We start from the raw sequence: 19,657 nt of genomic DNA, 5'->3' as shown, positions 1-19,657 counted from the left end.
AATGTGGTTCTATCTCCTGCTTTCCTGTCATTGCCTAATCCTGTTCTCTACTGTACCTGGGTCACCTCACCTAAGCTGCTCCAACCCTGCTATCTTTTCACTTGCCTTTGGCCACTTCAGCTTTGGCTTTTCCCTATCTCTGGTCTCCTCCATCTAATATTCTTACACTTATCAAATCTAGCTTTTTTTTTTAACCCAAACACCAATTACAGGACTACCTTGAACTTTAAAATTCTTGACTGATTAGAGAATCCAATAATATCTTTCAACCTCTTTTATAATAATCCAGATCTTCTACGTGATGGTAGTTTGTGGAAATCTGAGGTTTTATTATTATTATTTATACAAATGGTTCCGTTAAAGTATATCTGATGACATTTTATACCTCCTCTCCCCTCAAAAGAGCAAGTGATTAAATCAATTAAGTTCTTCCTGAGATTTTAAAATTATTCAAAATGTACCTTCTTCAAAGACTGTAATAATATGAGCTACTACAGTAGATGTCACTATCATACCATTTAGAGTTCTAGAAAATCTTTTTCATCCAACAGGTTTCCAAAGTATTTCAAGAAATAAGGAAAAGGACCCCATTTCTTATCTATAAATACCTGCCCTACCCTATTTCACTGAGCTTTTATTAGGATTAAGTGAAATAATATCATAATAATTCTAAGCAAAAGTAGAGTCTAGTAATGTCTAGGAAAGGGGTGCCAGGCTGGCTCAATCAGTGGAACATGTGACTCTTTATCACAGGGTCCTGAGTTTGAGCCCCACGTTGGGTGCAGAGATTACTAAAAAAAAAAAATAAACTTAAAAAAATGTCTAGGAAACTTATAGAAAGTACTCTAATTCCATCTTTCAACTGGAGACTTCTCTAGGGCCTGTTTGGTGATGGGGAGGAAGAGGTGTCCTCTATGTTTGGTACTGTGTTAGACACGTCTCCCATGCTATCTCATTTAATTCTCAAGACAGCCCTATGAATTAAGCAGTAATACTTGAAGAGGTTACTAATTTACCAAGGTTACATAAGTGGCAAATGGGGTTCAAATCTCACTGAGTTTGACTGTAAAGCTATGTTCTTTCTACTGTGTCATGCTATAAGAAAATGTTCTGCACTCAGACCCATCTGAGCTCTCTCCTATTTGGAGAGATCCACTTGTAACCTTAAACCCTTTTGTCCTGTTTCCTTCCAGGATCCGAGGAACCTGTAGGCCCAAGGAATTCTGCTAGATAAAGGGACCTGATCTGAGCTTCCCTTCCCTTTTTGTTTCATCCAGGATCATCACAATTTCTAAAACAGCAACACCCAACATCGCAGACTATCCTAGCTCCTAGAAGGAACAATGATATTTCCAAACAGAAAAGCAAAATAAATAAGAGATTCAAAAGACCTGGAGATAGAATTTAAATTAAATTTAAAAAGAGACCTTCATTTCAGAAAGAAAAAAAGCACAAACTTTGGAGTCCATAATAGTTAAAATCCTAACTAACTCTATCCTCTCACTAGTTTCCTCAGCTGTGGAATACTACAAATCTCTTCACAGAGCTGTTGGAAGGAGTCAACAAAACGATGAATGTAAGAAATGCCCATGAGAACAGCCATCAGTAAATCTTTTGCAAAATCCCTTTTTCTCTGTTTCTGAACAATGTCCACTGTTATCCGGTGGACACAAGTCACATAAAAGATATTTCTCCTTGAGGGGCAACCTGGCTGGTTCAGTTAGTAGAGATGTGACACTTGATCTTGGGGTCACTGAGTTCAAGCCCCACACTGAGTGTAGAGCTTACTTAATTAAAAAAAATTCTCCCTGAAATTTAAGAAACCAGTTCCAGATAAAATTTATCTTTGCAGATGAATACACATATGTACTTTTGGGGATCAGAAAATGAAATCCATATTGCTAAAAACATTTCCCCTTTTCTCAGCTGCATGGAAAGAGAGTCAAAATTGGGTGTCCACTGGTTATCTTCTCATTAAGAACATAGACACTTCCACCTCCTCTGAATGCTTCAAATGACTTCTGTTTTTATTCCTAATCATTTCCCTTTATTTCATCTTAAATATTGGAATTTAGGCATAAATACAGACAAATCATCTGTAAACAAAAGAGAAAATTAAAAGGCACTCCAATCAAATGTTGGAGTTCCTCAAGACTCAGATCTAGGTCTAAGTCCCTCTGCTATATGTGGGTATAAATGTGTGTATACAGGGCACCTGGGTAGCTCAGTCAGTTAAGCGCCTGACTCTTCATTTCAGCTCAGGTCATGATCTCAGGGTCGTGGGATCAAGCCCTGCAACGAGCTCCATGCTCAGCCAGGAATCTGCTTCTCTTTCTCTGCCCCAACTCCCACTTGCGCACTCTCTAAAATGTTTTTTTTTTAATCTTTAAAAAAATTTTTTTAAAAATGTGTGTATAGTTTTTCTCTTGAAGATATTATCTATACTCAAGGAAATTCCAGGCTAGATGCTGAACACTCTCCCAAATTTTTATCTCCAGCCCAGGCCCCTCCGCTCCATCTAGAGCTGTACCCAACAAGCCTCCTCAACTAACTAGAAGATGTCTCCACTTGGATGTCTCCAAAGCACCTAAAACCCAACATTTCTAGTCAAACTCATAATCTCTTCCCCAAAACCTTGTCCTACTCCAGTGTTCCCTGAGTTAGTACACGTGGACCCCTGCAACATTAGACAATCAGAATGTCAAATGTCATCAAGATAACGGCCAATACTTATTAGGCACTTCCTATTTACTAGCACCAGTCAAAACGCTCCATACATATTAACTCAGTTAGTATGTTTAAAACAACCTTATCAAATAGGTAGTAGTTACAAATGAAGAAACCAAGGCACAGAAAGTGCCTCATCTATTAGGAGATATATAACATGTATCATATATCATGATTTGCTAAGATGATACCATATATCATTATATGCTAAGAATGAAATGTATTATATGCTTTCATAGCACCTTCTTTTCAGTATTTCCCTGAGGGACACTTTTTATTAATGTCTTTTTTCCAAATAAACTTCCCCTTGGAGTAGATAGAAACCATGACAGTTTTTGCTCACAACTCAGTATCCTCAGTACCTGGCACAGAGGCCAGTATGTAGAACCTCAAAAAGTTTTTTTAAGGTTTTTTTTAGATTTTATATTTTTTTAAGATTTTATTTATTTGAGAGAGCGCATGCACTCATGAGTGGGGGGAGGGGCAGAGGGAGAGGGAGAAGCAGACTCCCTGCTGAGCAGGGAGCCCTACAAAGGGCTCCATCTCAGGACCCTGAGACAATGACCTGAGCCAAAGTCAGATGCTTAAATAACTGAATACTCTTGAATGAATAAATAACTGTGAGGATTAAATGAGATAATACAGTTAAAGTACCTGGTTTATAACTGGTTACCTCCCTTCACTTCCCCTGTATTTTTTTAAATCAACTTTATTGAAATATAGACAATAAAATGCACTCATTATAAAAGTACTGTTTAATGCGTTGACAAACGTATACACCTGTGGAACCACCACCACAACCAAGATTAAAAACATTTCCGTCATCCCAAAGCCTTCCCTCACACCCAATCCCAGTCAATTCCTACTGCATTGCCAGCCCTGGACAGATGCTGATCTGCTGTCACACTATAAATTAGTTTTGCCTGATCTAGAAGTCCACTGTAAATGGAAAATAATTATATATTCTTTGTATCGGACTCCTTTTGCTCAGATCTTTGATATTTATCCATATTGTGGGTATCAGAAGTACACTGTTTTATGCTTACTATTCATTACATGAATGTACTACAGTTGGCTTATTTATTTGTCTGTTGATGGACATTTAGACTGTTTCTGGTTTGGGGCCATGGACAACAAAGGTGCTGTGAACATTCCACTACAAAGCTTTCTGTGAAAATATATTTTCATTTCTCTTGGATAAACATCAAGAAGTGGAATTCCTGAGTCGAATAATTAGCATATACTTAACTTCATAAGAAGCTGCCAAACTGTTTTCCAAAGTAGATACATTAACTAGGTATGCAAGTTCCAGTTGTTATACTGCTCACCAACACTTAGTGCTGTGAAGTGTTCAATTCTGCTAATTTACCAATTTTTTCTTTTATAATATATGCTGTGGCATAAGAAAAATTTGCCTACTCCACAGCTTGGACTTCACTGAGCTTCTTCAATCTGTGTTTAGTTTTCATCAAATCTGAAAAAATTTCATCCATTATCTTTTTCAATTTTTTTTTCTGCTCCCCATTCTCTTCTTTTGAGACAAAAATCATATGTTGAACCACCCAACATTGTCCCACAGGTCAAAAAGCTTCTATCCATTTTTTTCAGTTGTTTTTCTATGCTTCAGTTTGGGTACACTCTTGGTCTATATTTTAGATTGCTGAACTTTTCTTTAGAGTATTCTGCTATTCATCTCATAAAGTGAATTTTTCACCTTAGATTATTTTTCAGCTTTTTAAGTTCCATTTTTTTAAAAGTAGGCTTCAAAGCAAAGCCTGACTGTAGTTATGCTGTGAGCACAACAATGAAAATGTATTGCTTTGGTAATAAGGGGAGAAATGTTCACTTCTGTTTAAAAAAAACAAAAACAAAAACAGGGGCGCCTGGGTGGCTCAGTCGCTGGGCGTCTGCCTTTGGCTCAGGTCATGATCCCAGGGTGCTGGGATTGAGTCTCTCCCACTCCCCCAGCTTGTGTTCTCTCTTGCTATGTCTCTCTCTGTCAAATAAATAAATAAAATCTTTAAAAAAAAAAAATTAAAAAAAAAAAACAGCGCCTGAATAAACATACCATACATTCATACACGTATAATTAATTTGGAAATGTATGACATGGTAATATGATTGATAAGATATAAATTCATTTTAAAGCATTAAGAAGATGTAACCTGCCATTATTAATATCCCCAGTATTGCTAGTTCTATATTACAGAAATGATTTCTGTTCTGTGGCACTTAGAAACCCTATATATCAACCCACTTTTTGCATGTCTTCTATGGCAGGCTATAAACTTAAAAAGTGAAAAGCAGTATGAAATATGAAATCAAGTACAGAACAAAACAAAATCTGAGTAAACTCTTGCTGGGCTCAAGAAATGCAAATTTTTATTTAATTTATGAAGGACAGAATACAGAGGATTTTAAATGCCCTATATAAACATAGTGGGTGGCTTTGTGACCACAATGTAGAGTCCTGATTCATTCCCAAAATATCCCCTTGAAAAATTTTTCCAGGTCTAAAAATATTGGTGATAGAAGGCTTGTATAACTCACAAAAATGTATCTCCTAGTTTGATTCTTTCTTGGAAATAAAACTCAAATCTGCCAGTCTTCACTGTCATCATCACTAGTGTCCTCGTCTGAGTTTTTCTGCCTTACCTTCATAATCTTCCTGAACTCTTATCAATCTTGACCTCAGGCCTGCCTGCCTTTAGTTCTCTTCCTACTTGCCTCTGCTCAGACAGTCCATTTTGCACAAAACTTCTCTTCCTGTCTTAACCAACTCAAACTTTCCTTAACAAAAAGGTTTTCCCAACTAAGCCTAACCATGCACTAAATCCATTATTATAATCCCAAACCAGTATGTTCCCGTCAGTATGTTCTCCTTCAACCCGTTTAAACCCATGTAATTAACTGCATTAAAGCAGACATCTATTTGGTGTTTTGTTACATATCTCTTGCTTGACTATAACTGTTTTCAATTTAGGGTCATATCATTCATGTCACCAAATGTTGTAGGTGCTTAAGTTTTCAGAACTGTGGTAGGATCTAAAAGCAAAACAAATAAAATGCACTCCCTATCTTGAAGGAGCTTACAAACACGTGCACACAGGTCTGTGTAAGTAAGTAGGTCTCTGTGTGCTGATAGGGGTGGGAGGGAAACTTAATGCAGATGACAACACAAAAAAGAAAAATCGAGGCAGAATACATTGGAGGGGCTCCTGGGTAGTTCAGTCGATGAAATGTCTGACTCTCGATTTCAGCTCAGGTCATGATCTCAGGGGTGGTAGATGAAGCCCCAAGTCAGGCTCTGTGCTCAGGGCAAAACCTGCTTGCGATTCTCTCCCTCTCTCTCTCCCCCTGCCCCGCCCCCCTGCTTTTGCATGTGTGCATGCACATGCACTCTTTCTCTAATCTTAAAAAAAAAAAAAGACTACATTGGAGCACAAGAGAAACACTGGTCCAATTTTTAAAATATTATTTTGTCTGACTGCAATAAGGATGCTGCTTAAAAAAAAAAAAAAAGTTAATTATTTTTCAAAACGGGAGAAAGGAAAGGAGAGAAAGGAAAACCTGGGTACAAAGCTCTGTTTATTTACTGTGTCAACCCACTACTGGGAATTTGAAGGCTGTAGATTATTTTCCTACCACAACTGACTTGAATATAAAAAACAGTAAAGCAATAACCATCACAACAACATAAAAGGTTAGGATAATAAGCTCAAAGAGAGACCTGCTGGCATCTCTTCTTGAAAGTGTGAGCCCTTGGGCGCCTGGGTGGCTCAGTCGTCTGCCTTCGGCTCAGGTCATGATCCCAGGGTCCTGGGATCGAGCCCCGCATCGGGATCCCTGCTCTGCGGGGAAGCCTGCTTCTCCCTCTCCCACTCCCCCTGCTCGTGTTCCTGCTCTCACTATCTCTCTATCAAATAAACAAATAAAATCTTTAAAAATTTTTTTCACAATAAATTAAGACTGAAGGTGGTTTACGTGCAAAACAACCTCCTTTTCAGTACTTGAAAATACCAAGTTTACTAAAGTGGCCTATTTCAACAAGCGCAAGAAACACCTCAGATGTTAGTGAAATATCAATCACACAGCCTTCCAACTGCGATACATCAACTTTTAAGAGAATTCATCAATGCAAAAGATTTACCACAATCCATTCATTTTAAAAAGTTGCCACATCCTACCCCAGAAACTGTTAACACCATACAAATAAAAAGCAAGAACAACTATTTCCTCTTTGAATGTTAAAATTCTACCCTTCAAAACAGAAGCATCTTAATTGAGATTGTGGGAAGGGCTTACTGGTAATAAAACTTGTTTAAAAGTTTCCAATAACTAAAAGGGGAATTTTACCTTTCAAGGAGTAGTTTCATGATTCATTCAGAATGAAATTTTGAAACTGTCAGAACATACACCTTCTTTAAATAAACCTTGATTTTTGCTTTTTGTTTTCAACTGACATATTTAAAATTGCTCTATAATCCCATTACAGATTACCTGAATTTAAAGATGGAAGACAATTTTATCTTTAATAGACATATTTTATAAACTACCATCTTTTTTAAAAAAGATTTGAGAGAAAGGAGAGCACATGCGCACATGACCGAGGGAGTGGGGGGTGGGCAGAGAGAAAGAATCTCAGGCAGACTCCCTGCTGAGCACAGAGTCCAATGCAGGACTCAATCCCAAAACCTACGAGATCACGACCTGAGCGGAAATCAAGAGTTGGATGCTTAACTGAATGAGCCACCTAGGTGCCCCTAAACTACTATCTTTTTATTTCACAGTTGGCTAAAAATAAATTTGTAAAAGCCAAGCCTTAACTTTTACATAGATATCATTCATAAAAACTGAAATGTGGAGGAGTAGGGGGGTGGAGGTGGATGGTGTTAGGGTGTCTTAGGGAAAATATCTTGTAATTTCTAGTAAAGCTAGATGAAGACAGGAGGGCATTGTACACCTATTACTGAAAGTAATCATCAGGACCTTCTGAGCTCCCAGAGACTTCCTCTCTGCCACAGGCAACTCAGCAATGACCCAAGGAACAAACAATTCTTTCCATGCCAGGGGAATCCCTGGATCTACACTCATGGCTCCCAAAGTGTTACTTCCCTTTTACTTTGGGCTGGTATTTTATAACAGTAATTGGACCACAATACCACATTCCACCAGAAGATGCTTATATCTCTAACACAATGTAGCCTGAAATTCATCAAGTTACAGACTTAAAACAAGTTAGTTTTTCCCAGTTCATCACTCCAGTAAGCTTGAGATTCTGTTTATTGATAGTGACAACCACTTACTGAATATGCACTATGTGATAAGCACTTCAGTATGCTATGCAATTTTGTGTTTAACTTCTTCAAAGATGTTATTACCACTCCCACTTGTAGATCAAAGAACTGTTAATGAAATTATCTGCCCAAGATCACACAGCTAGTGACTCTACACATTTTACATGCTAGTTTATTAAAATACTACTAACTTCTATACCGCCAACAACTAACAGTGCCTGTCACTTAACAAGCACTCAAATATCTGTCCAACAAATGAATGGTAGCACCACATGCAAGTGTTTTGTAACCAAATGGTATCTCTCTCCCCCAGGAGGAGTTTGGAAACGTATGGGAACATTTTAGATCGTCCCAACATGGAGGCTACTAGCTGCATTTAGTGGATGGGGACCAAACAACAGACCGTCCTGTCCAAAATGCCAGTAACACCCATACAGAAACATTAAGCGATAGCCTGGTTCATAACGAAAACCCTTCATGGTAAAGTTAATCCAACTGTTAATCAGTTTAGTTTATAAATAACTTCCTATTCACTGGTAGTTTGCTTAAAAATACACTAGTTTCTTTTTATAAAACACCATTTTTGCACTTACCTGGCATTTCATTTTCAAATATACACACAACTCATTTTAGATAAAAAGCTAATGCTCTTTTATCCTCTGATGTAACCAAAGCACCTCTCCTCTACTGCTCACCTGGCTCCTTTTTGAACTCAATAAATGTATAGCAGATTTACACAGTGATATAACATTAGAAGTAGATTTACCACTAGAAAATAACTTTGCTTCATTATCAAGAATATAGTTTGAAATTTCTGGTTCCAAGGGTCACTCGTGTCAATAAGAAATTTTAGAATGCCCTGGGTCATTGCCTGAGCTATCTTTCCAAGGGCACTATAATAATGGCTTCTACTATGTCTTTTTTTTTTTTTTTTTAAGATTTTTTTTATTTATTTGACAAAGAGAGAGGGAACACAAGCAGGGGGAGTGGGAGAGGGAGAAACAGGCTTCCCGCGGAGCAGGGAGCCCGATGCTGGGCTCGATCCCAGGACCCCGGAATCACGACCCGAGCCGAAGGCAGACGCCTAACAACTAAGCCACCCAGGCGCCCCAGGCTTCTACTATGTCTTTAAAATGTCCATGAAATGGGAATCTAACATGAATTAGTTTACAACGAAAATAGCATATAATTTCACATCAAAAGGGTGAAAAAGATTGACTTCCGCAGACAGATCAAAATATGTACAAGAACAAAATTTAACTAGGAGATACTTGTAGCTATCCCTAAACAAGTTCAATAGGAAGACTGCTTCGGAACCGGTGGACTCCAAGGAGATCCTTCTGCAAAGGTTTATTCTGGCATTCCAGTTTTGCTCTTTGGCCAATGGAATTATTTCATGAGTTATGGAAATAATCACAGAATAAAATTTTTGAAGCTCTAAATTTTCTTTTTAGGTTGTAAAAGCCAATGTAAATGAGGTTCCTAATACTGATATGCCAAAAGTTAAAAACAAGTATCTCCTGCCCAGTTCTAAAAGCAGAATTACATTAACTACCTAGCTCTCAGCATTTACTTCAGTCAGATCCCGAGTACTGTTTCCTTAGATTTTATCTAGTCCCTGCAAGATACACCAAAAGAGAAGAAGATCCGGGAGTTCTGAGACACAACCCCAAGGCTCGGTCTTCAGCACAACTTGAGACTTGCTTATTGCCAAAGAACCGTGATTGACAACCTGAGCACTGTGCGCTCCACTTTCTTGCTTATTATCTCCTCCAGCAGAACTGTAAATTGACTAGCTTTACCCAAGCTTACAGAAAAGCAGTTTTTAAAGCACTGACCACCACTGCCAAATCCCTTGAAGGTGTCCTACTAGAAAAAGTACACCAAGAGTGCTAACGTGCTGAATCAAAGATTACAACGTACTTCAGCCAACTCATCCTCTCTAGATGTGATTATGGGTAAGTATTATGTAGGTAACCAGCAGGAACAGGACACCAGCAGTCAGCACACTGTGAAAGTTCTGCCAGAGTGAGACAAACCTGTTTCTAGTTCCAAGGTTCTAGATAGGTTCCCATCTATAAAATGAAATGCATTTTCATCTACTCTCTCTCAAAGATCTGCGAGAACAAAATAAACATGAAAGTTAATTGCGTCTACCCTGTTACTACTATTCAATAAAAGGTATTCTGGAGGAGTAACATTACCAAAGGATAAGTCTGGAAGGCCAAAACAGATTTTTGCAAAGGAATCTCCAGTCACCCACCAAATGATCCAGCCTCCCCTGTCCTCAGGACTGCTTAGGGGATAGTTATAACTACCCTCAGTGAAGGGTCAAAATAGAATCTAATCATTCTTCCCCTTCCCCAACTCCTTAGCTCCTCTGAAAGTGAATACGGTTAAACCTTCTCCTTAATTCCTTAGTGGAGAGAGAAGGTATCCTGCCTTCAAGTCCTTCAGTGGCTCTCCATTTCCTACAGGAGGAAACTATTAAATTGCTTCGCCATCTCTTGGCAGGAATTACAACAATGACCTCATGAAGTGGTTTCCCCTCATTCAGTTTTGCACCCTCCACATTCCCAACAAAATTTTATCTTTAAAAACCACGTCTAACTCAACTCTACTGCCTATCATCTTCACTGGCTTCCCTTTGCTTTTAGGATAAAAACCCTGCTGGGCCTGATCCCAGCTTTCCCCTGCCTGCCTCTCTCACATACTTCTCTGCAGATTCAACCCTGCTAGTCCTCCTACAATGTCTCAAAAGCTTTATTCCTCTTCACATCTCAGGGCACTGACATACGCTGTTCCTTCTGTCTGGAATGTTTTTACTCACACCTTCACATCCTTTTTAGCCGCTTTTCAGATACCAGTTTGGAAGTCATATGCTCCAAAAGCCTCCTTTGAACTTTCTATAAAGACCATGTCCTTTACAAACTCTCTCACACCACTGTTATTCCTTCCAAGCACATTTCACACGTGCATAATTATTTATTAAGACCCATCTCTCCTCCACTCCACTGGAAGCTCTAGGAGAGTGATCCTGTTTTCTAAACCTTCACACCAGCATAGCACTTGGTATATAGCTCAATATATATCAGTTGAATGAATGAGTAAATATCATTCAAAGTCTTCATTATCTGATCCCAACTTTATTTTTCACTTTTCTGGAATCCAAATACACCATAAACCTGGGCTTCTGACTCCCCTAGGAGTACTCTTTCTTTTCATCTTCAGGCCTTCAAATCCTGTGCCTTTCCCTGCCGAGAAAGTTCTCTTTTCTCTCCACCTGTTCAAATCCTACTGGCTTGCAAAGACCCAACCCCCGTTATCTTTCCTCCAGGATATTTCCTGATTAGTGTCAGTTCATACCTCTGTCCCTGCTCCACAATTCCAAAGCACTTAGCAATTTTTTTGATAATTACATATAACCTCATAGTACTTCAATGTGTCATGTGTGTGTGACTTATCTCCCCAACACTGGTGCGAACTCCTAAGGCTGGACTGTTTACACCCCCACTCCTCCACTCCCAGAGCAGTGCTAAGTACTGAGCTCTCACTGAAATACATGATCTTTCCCTAACATACCAGATTTTTCCTCCGAAAAGAGTATCAACTTCTCTTTACTCGTTTTCTCAAGTGATTTCAATTTGCCGTATGTGACTCTCCCCTCAAGTTCCTTTTCGGGGATTTCTTGCCTACCCTTCCCCCATTCTAATAAAAAATGGTTTGAGTTCTCTGGATTCTTGTTCTTTCCCCTGCCTACAAAGACCCTGCATCCTCTGTGAGAGTCCCCTGCATGTAGTGAGGGGCTCCTAGACCCTTTAAACTGCCCTCCCCGCGCTACTCACAAGCGCGTAAGCCCAGTGAAGGCTTCTGAGCTCGCTGTGACCTCACACACACCACCCCAGATCCTCATCTGGGCCACTCTATCACATTTCATCCCTCTAAATCAAGGGGCGTGGATTCGCTCCCCGCCCCCCCTTGCAAGGAGAAATGTCCCAGACCCGCAGTGTTTCTCCTTCCTGTCTCGGCTATTCAGTACCCCCTAGGGCCATTTCTTTTTCCCTTCTTCCTCTTCCTTAGAAACAGAACCCACGCCCAAGGTTTCAACGAACCGACGCCGAGAAACCAAACACAACCACCCAGCCAGCTCCAACGCCACAGCCTCGGCCCCTGCGCCCACCCCCATCCCTCCCAGACGGCGACCGCACCGCAAGGTTCGGCCTGGCCAGGACTCCCCATCCGGGGTAACCATCGCTCACTGACCCAGGAAGGTGTCAAACGACGAAGTGGCTGCACTAACAGGTACGGAGGCGGACAGCCTTGCAAACGTTAACGGCTCAGCGCTCCATCCCTCCCGGACCTAAGCTCCGGCCTCACGGCTTTCTCGACCCCAGCGCCTACAGAGCAAGTCACGTGCCAGCCGGAGCAGTCAGCTGACCGCGGCGCGCGCCGCTTCGCCTACGGGCGCGCCACTGCGCAGCCGCAGCTGCCGTCGCAGCCGCGACCTCCGCGGAGGGGCGGGGCTGGGAGGCTCTCCGGGGAGCCCGGGAGACCCGGGAGGGCTGGCGGCCGCCTTTCCGGGGTGGGTGGGGTTTGCCGCCTCTCCCAGCGTCCTGGCGCCGTCTGGTCCGCCCCCTGTGAACGTCATCACCATCATCCGTAACGTTATCGCACTGTTTCAGATTTCTATGGGTCAGACTGTCTCTAGCCCCCTACACAGGTTACTCCACTCGGGGTTTTTTTCAGACAGCCCCGTTTTCTGAGTAACATCCTTAATAGTTTACTTCGGCTGATTCACATTTTCCTTCTAGTCCACTTCCAGTTAATTCCATAAGTGTTCCTGGAACATTTACTGTGCACTAGGCATTCTGCTAATTTTTTTTCAGGGTTTATCTACCAGAGCGAATCACTCCTTGCCATGAGAGGGCACGTTATCTAGTTTAGGAGTATGTGTGGCGTGTGATAAACATCACAATAGTTGAAACCACATTACATAATGAGAAACCATGAAAGGTTTCAGAACAAAGCTATGGACAGGGGAAAAAGCATATCCTTTGAGAGGAAGAAGGTAGCAAGCCGCTCTTTTAAACCCTGCATATTCCATTGGCTTGGGAAAATAAGGGGGGTTCTAATTTAGAGTATAGTTTTAGAAACGGTAGAGAACTTTGGGATTTTCTAATGTAGCCCTTTCAGATTTACAGATGAGGAAAGTGAAGAATCAGAGGTCAACAGAGCTGTTTAGCACAAGAGCATAAACATATCTCGTTTTAAATCCTCGTTCTACTACTATCTGTGTGACCTTAGGCCTCTAAAGTTCAGCTTCTTCACCTGTGAAATGGTGGTAATGATACACACCTTTTAGAGGTATTGTGAGGATTGAAGGAAGTATGCATTTAGCACAGTGGCTGGCACATAGAAACACCCAGCAAATGATCACCAGGATTACTGTACATTACAGGACCCAGGTTTTCTGAGCTATCCCATGCCTCTTCTGCTCTTGGGTCCCTGTAGAAATTCAACACAAAATTTCTTAAAGCCTCAGTATTAAACTGGACAGACAGTAACAACCAACCAAACTATCCCCAACCTGATATTTTTCACCAATTCTGAATGAAGTTCAGGCAATTCCAACAACCAGTTCTATAACACAGCTTTGGAAACTTATCAGGAATTTCAAAAGTTTTATCTGGCTTCACAAAAATGGGCCTAAAAGCAATATTTTGTTAGCTCTGTACTGTCCAATAAAACTTCCTTCAATGATGGAAATGTTATTCTGTCCTGTTGATATGGTATGCACTAGCCTTATGTGGCTACTGAGCACTTGAAATGTGGCAGTGTGACCAAAACTGAATTTTAAATTTTATTTCACTTTAATTAAAATTTAAATACACACAGGAGGTTAGTAGCAACTGGTTTGGACAGTGCAATTTTAGGGTCTGCATTTGAAATCTTTTGGGGTTTTTTGTTTGTATGTGGCCCTGAAGCAGAATTCTCCTCTCAGTTTCTTAAATTTTAAACTCAAGTGCATCCACTTCTGTCCTCCTGACACTTTCCAATGTTTTAAACACCATGTTATACTTGAGAGGCAGTGTAATGTAGTGCTCAATAAATGTTAGCTCTATTACTAGGTCTAGCATATCTCATTCAAAAATCTAGCAAGCGTATTTAATATAAGGGCATGATTGCTTCCTAATGCTTCTAATAGTAAGAGAATATGCTTTACAAAAAGAGAGGAAGCTCACTTTTCTATACTACACGTAGGAGCGTGCTAATATGTCAGGATGCCCAGCAGGCATGCCACACTTTTCCCTCCATTTCCAAATACCTACATACTCCCCACGAGGAAGTACGTTTTAAGCTTAAAGGCACTGAAAAAATGCGTAGAGAATATCTATTTTTTCCTCATATTTTTTAAGGGAAAAAGATAAATGTTTTAATTAAACAAAGTGGGGGAAGTATTTGAAACTAATAGCACAATAGAAATCAAAATCACTTCACCCTCCTATAATATTTTAAATATCTTGAAAGTTGGTACTGGCATTCCCCTGAGGAAAGGAATTGTCCTTGCTTAGGAAAATGTCTTGATAAACTAGCAAAAATCAAAGATAAACTGAGCTTGGGTAAATGGAGACAAACCAAGACATAACTAAACTAGTTTCCAGATTGGGAAGAAACAGAATTGGGGTGAAGAGGTGGGAGGAAGGCATAGGGAAGTGAAGGGAAGAGAGAAGAGAAAGGAAGCAACATGATAAAGAGCTTACAAAAACAGGAGTGCTTAGAACTCCATTTGAGATTGCTGTGATGTAAATCTTTTGCCATCTGCCCAAGTTTTTAATAAAGTCTAAGTTCAGATGCTTCATACAAGCTTTTATTTTGTAGAAATTTCTGCTCTCAGGCTACATTACATAAAGAGCTCAAACAAATGGATAAGAACAATCAGTAAGACCCCAACACACAAATGAAGAAAAGACACAAACAATTAGGAGAAGAAGAAATACCACTGCTAAAACATATGAGAAAATATTCACCCTTACTAGTGTTCAAAAATATAAATAGGCCAACGGCGCCTGGGTGCAGTTGGTTGAGCGACCTACTCCTGGTTTCAGCTCAGGTCATGATCTCCGGGTGGTGGGATCATGCCTTACATCTGCTCCACGCTCAGCGTGGAATCTGCTTAGAGTTTGTCTCTCCCTCACCTTCTGCCCCCTCCCCTGCATGTGCACTCTCTCTCTCTCTCAAATAAATAGATAAACCTTTAAAATATATATAGAAATAAGACAATATAAATATCTATAAAAATAATATATAAATATAAGTGAGAACTTATATTAGCAAAGATGGAAATATGTACATAACAGCCAATGCTGGTGAAAATGTGGTAAGATAGACTCCCTTATCCTGCTAGCAGAAATGTAAACTGGTACAACTTTTACCGTCACCAGTTTGACTTACGAAAGTGAAGGCTTAAAAATGTTCATTTATTTGCTCTACATTAGGGTGGAAATAATTCACAAGATAGGAAAATATTTATGCAAAATATGTCCATTATATCATAAAGTCTGTTTTTATCAACAACAACATCAACTAAAGATTTAGCCAAAGAACTAAGCCCCCTATGAAGGTGAAGTATTGAAAATGGTTTGAGGGGCGCCTGGGTGGCTCAGTCGTGAAGTGTCTGCCTTCGGCTCAGGTCATGATCCCAGGGTCCTGGGATCGAGCCGGCATTGGGCTCCCTGCTCAGCGGGAAGCCTGCTTCTGTCTCTCCCACTCCCCCTGCTTGTGTTCCCTCTCTCGCTGTGTCTCTCTTTGTCAAATAAATAAATAAAATCTTTAAAAAAAAAAAAAGAAAAGGGGCGCCTGGGTGGCTCAGTTGTTAAGCGGCTGCCTTCAGCTCAGGTCATGATTCCAGGGTCCTGGGATCGAGCCCCGCATCGGGCTCCCTGCTCTGCGGGAGGCCTGCTTCTCCCTCTCCCAGTTCCCATGCTTGTGTTCCCTCTCTCGCTGTCTCTCTCTCTCTCTGTCAAATAAATAAATAAAAATCTTTAAAGAAAAAAAAAAAAGAAAAGACAATGGTTTGAGTTTATATCTTGAATGTTTGGAGTTTAATATTCATAATTAATGAATAGAATACACTAAACCAGTGGTTCTCAATCAGAGGATATTTGGCAATGTCTGGAGATGTTTTTGCTTGTCACAACCTGTGAGGAGAGGGATAATAGAGGTATTTAGTGAGTAGAAATTAGGGATGCTGCTAAACATCCTACAATGCACAGGTCAAACCCCCACAACAAAGAATGATCTGATCCAAAATGTCAATAGTGCTAAGGAATGAGAACCCTAGTACTAGACCCACGATATTCTCAGATTCCAAAGGTCTTTTTTTAAAGATTAATTGATTGATTGATTTTAGAGAGATAAAGATAGAGAGCATGGGGGGAGGGGCAAAGAGAGAGGGAGAGAGAAACTTTAGCAGACTCCATGCTGAGTGTGGAGCCCTGCAACCCTGTGCTCAATGCCACGACTCTGAGATCACAACCTGAGCCAAAACCAAGAGCTGGACGCTTAACCAACAGCACCACCCAAGGGCCCCCCAAGTTTGTTTAACTTTTATTTTTTTAAGTAATCTCTATGCTCATGTGGGCCTCAAAGTCATGACCTCAAGATCAAGAGTCATATGCTCTACTGACTGAGCCAGCCAGGTATTCCATTAGATTCCCAAATTCTTGACTACCAACATGATATATAATACTCTCAGTTTTTTATCTGTAAAATTGAGACAATAATATCTACCTCTATTGTTGTTGTAAGAATTAAATGGAATCATGTAATAAATTATAGTCACATTGCCACTTCGGCTTGTCAACCAGGCTCACTCACCAGCTAAGAAATTGGTTCCCATATGCCAGCCTCATGGTGAATTCTGGATTTGTCAGAGTCACAAATTTCTACATATCATACCCCTTGCTTGAGAAGAATAGACACAGAAATTTTTTATCAATAAATGCCAACTATTTAATGAATAATGGCTTTTTAAAATAGGTTTTCATTTATTCTTATTATAACAATATATATTAATTATTTCATAATTAGAAAGTATAGATAAGCAAAAAGAAGAAAATGAACATCACCCATTATTCCACAAGGCAGGGAAAATCAATTTGGTACATCCTTCGAGAATATTTCAATTCAGATGCATGCACATATGTAACCTTTGCCGTAGGTTCAGAGCAGTGGGTGGGGAATGTCTGTGTCTGATCTTCCCCAGAGCAAGAGTCTAGGACATCCGTCTTCCTGATGCCTCAGCTGGGCTGTCAGCTGAGGGATGTCTAACGTTGTCTCCATTCCATCCCCTGCTGTTAACCAGGGTAACCTGTAATGCTTCCTCATTCATAAAGTTTTTTTCTGAGCCCCATAATCCTACATATAACAACAGCCAATTAGAGCTGGACTTCTAAAGCCCTTAGTTTTGTGCCCAGCACTGTTCTGTGTGCTTTGAATAGATTAATTCATTTAACCCTCAAAACAACCCTTTGATACAAGTATTATTATTATCCCCATTTTACATATGAGGAAACTGAGGCATGGAGTGATAATGTAATTTTACTAATTAGTAAGGGGCAGATCTGAGTTCTGAACCCAAGTTGTCTGGCTCCTGAGTCCATGCTCTTAACCTCTGCAGCGCATAAATCTTCTTGCACTATCTCTTAGACATACTTCTTTTATACTCTGAATTCTCATGGCATTCTTATGGCATTTAGCCAGTTTCACTTGCATTACAATTTATCAATCTTACCAAGACCACCTTTTACTCAGTCTTGAATGTGCATTGTACATGGTAAGCATCCAATAGATGATTAAATAGATTTTACAATTAAAGGAAAGGTCGGATTTTCAAACATTTAATGACAGAGGGGCAGGGAAGAGGTCACTCAGTAATTAATTCTGTCAGTTCCTTTCTTCTGTTCCCTACATTATTGGTCCCTGAACTAAGAGAAATTATATCTTCATCATTATCTCCTTGGAAATGTTATGGAACCTTCTTGGGAGCAGCAGATGTTCATAGGAGTAGGAAGATAAAATATGTTTTTTTAAAAAGCAGTTCTGTCCTTTCACCTGTATTTCAAGATTTTGTTCACTTTATTATTACTTTCTAATTTGCTCATTCCAGCTTTAAATAACATATTAGGAAAGATTTTGAACAACTACTGTTCTGTACTAGGAAGTGGCTGGCTACAGACTAAATCTATTCAATTTTCATCTTATTTACAACAATAGCCTAAAAGTGTTAGCACAAGAAGTTAGCATTCAGTAGTTATAAGGAACCAATCAGTTAAAGGAAAAAAAAAAAAAGGAAAAAACATGCAAAAAACAACTGATAATAATTATAAACATGTTTTCTTTAGTCGCCCACTTATTGTTACATCTCACTCCTCAATTTACAAACATCGTTCAAAACAGTCAATAATACAATTGATTTACTAAAGGGAGAATGTGTTTAAAAAATTACCAACAGGGGCACCTGGGTGGCTCAGACGGTTGAGCATCTGCCTTCGGCTCGGGTTGTGAGATCTAGCCCCATATCGCATGGGGCTCCCTGCTCAGCGGGGAGCCTGCTTCTCCCTCTCCCTCTGCTCCGCTGCTCCTGCTCTCTCACTCTCTATCTCAGATAAATAAATAAAATCTTTAAAAGAAATAATAAATAAATAAATAAAAATTACCAACAGAAATAATGAACACTCATTTTAAGTACCCTTTCAATACTTTCATCTCAGCCCTCACTATTTTATTAAATGTATTGATTTATGTGACTCCTGTAGGCAAATGATTCTCGATGGATCTCTCACATTTCTGCATGCCCTGTTAGTAGAGGCACTAACTGCCTTTTGCTCGGACTGTCTTTGCAAGGATGTTTGTATGGCCCCCGGTGTTGGAACATAGAGATCACATCTTCTAAAGTGCGGGACAGCCATACTCACTGTGGAGTATGAAAGATCTGGGTTCCCTGAGCTCAGTGTTACTTTCCTGTAATGAAATCGACTGTGTGTCCCCACATCCATCCGGGCCCATCCATGTCCCCGCCTTGGAAATTGGGGTGCGGGAACAGATACGAATATGCTGATGCTCACATACTGTGCTGTGAGTAAAAGTCCTCTGTCTCTCACCCAGGGGTCTTGCGTCTGCGGCTAGCATCCTTGAAACTCTGACAGGCCCGGCTACCTTGTAGGGTTAAATCTCAGACCGTTCCCAGTTCTCTATAGTGTTTGTGACAGGAAATAATACATCAGAGACACAGCTTTCTGGAAGAGGAAGGATGAGGATCTCATGGGCTGATTAATGGAATTTGCAAGATGGCCATGAAAATAGATAATAAGCCAAATTGTATGGTCCCCAGGAATCAGTTGTAGGCTAAATTGTATGTCTGCTGAGCAATAAATGGCCTTCTGCTTTATAGGCTGTTACTGTTGTGGAGGTGGTTGCAGGCCATGCAGTCTCAAAGACTAGATAGGGCCATGGTTGCTATGCTGCTAACTCTCCTCCAGGCAGAGGCACTTCCTCACCATTCTGGCAATCAACCTCAGGTCCTCCCTTTATAATGACTCATACTCATATTTGTCCTGGATGAGCAGAAGGTC

The 19,657-nt window shown here is 40.2% G+C and overlaps 1 protein-coding gene across 1 annotated transcript in view; it reads right to left on the bottom strand.

The window, feature by feature from the left end:
- Nucleotides 1-12,482, bottom strand: part of ATP6V1C1 (ATPase H+ transporting V1 subunit C1) — a 41,984-nt gene extending 29,502 nt beyond the window's left edge. Inside the window, exon 1 of the mRNA XM_021688286.2 lies at nucleotides 12,288-12,482. The gene's annotated coding sequence lies outside the window, so the exon portion shown is untranslated. The remainder of the gene's footprint in view (nucleotides 1-12,287) is intronic.
- Between the last annotated feature and the right edge of the window lie 7,175 nt (nucleotides 12,483-19,657).

This window comes from Neomonachus schauinslandi, chromosome 4 (genome assembly GCF_002201575.2).
Source record: "Neomonachus schauinslandi chromosome 4, ASM220157v2, whole genome shotgun sequence".
Classification (NCBI taxonomy): Eukaryota; Metazoa; Chordata; class Mammalia; order Carnivora; family Phocidae; genus Neomonachus; species Neomonachus schauinslandi.
Note: the sequence above shows the minus strand (reverse complement) of the source record. Positions and strands in the feature narration are given on the sequence as shown.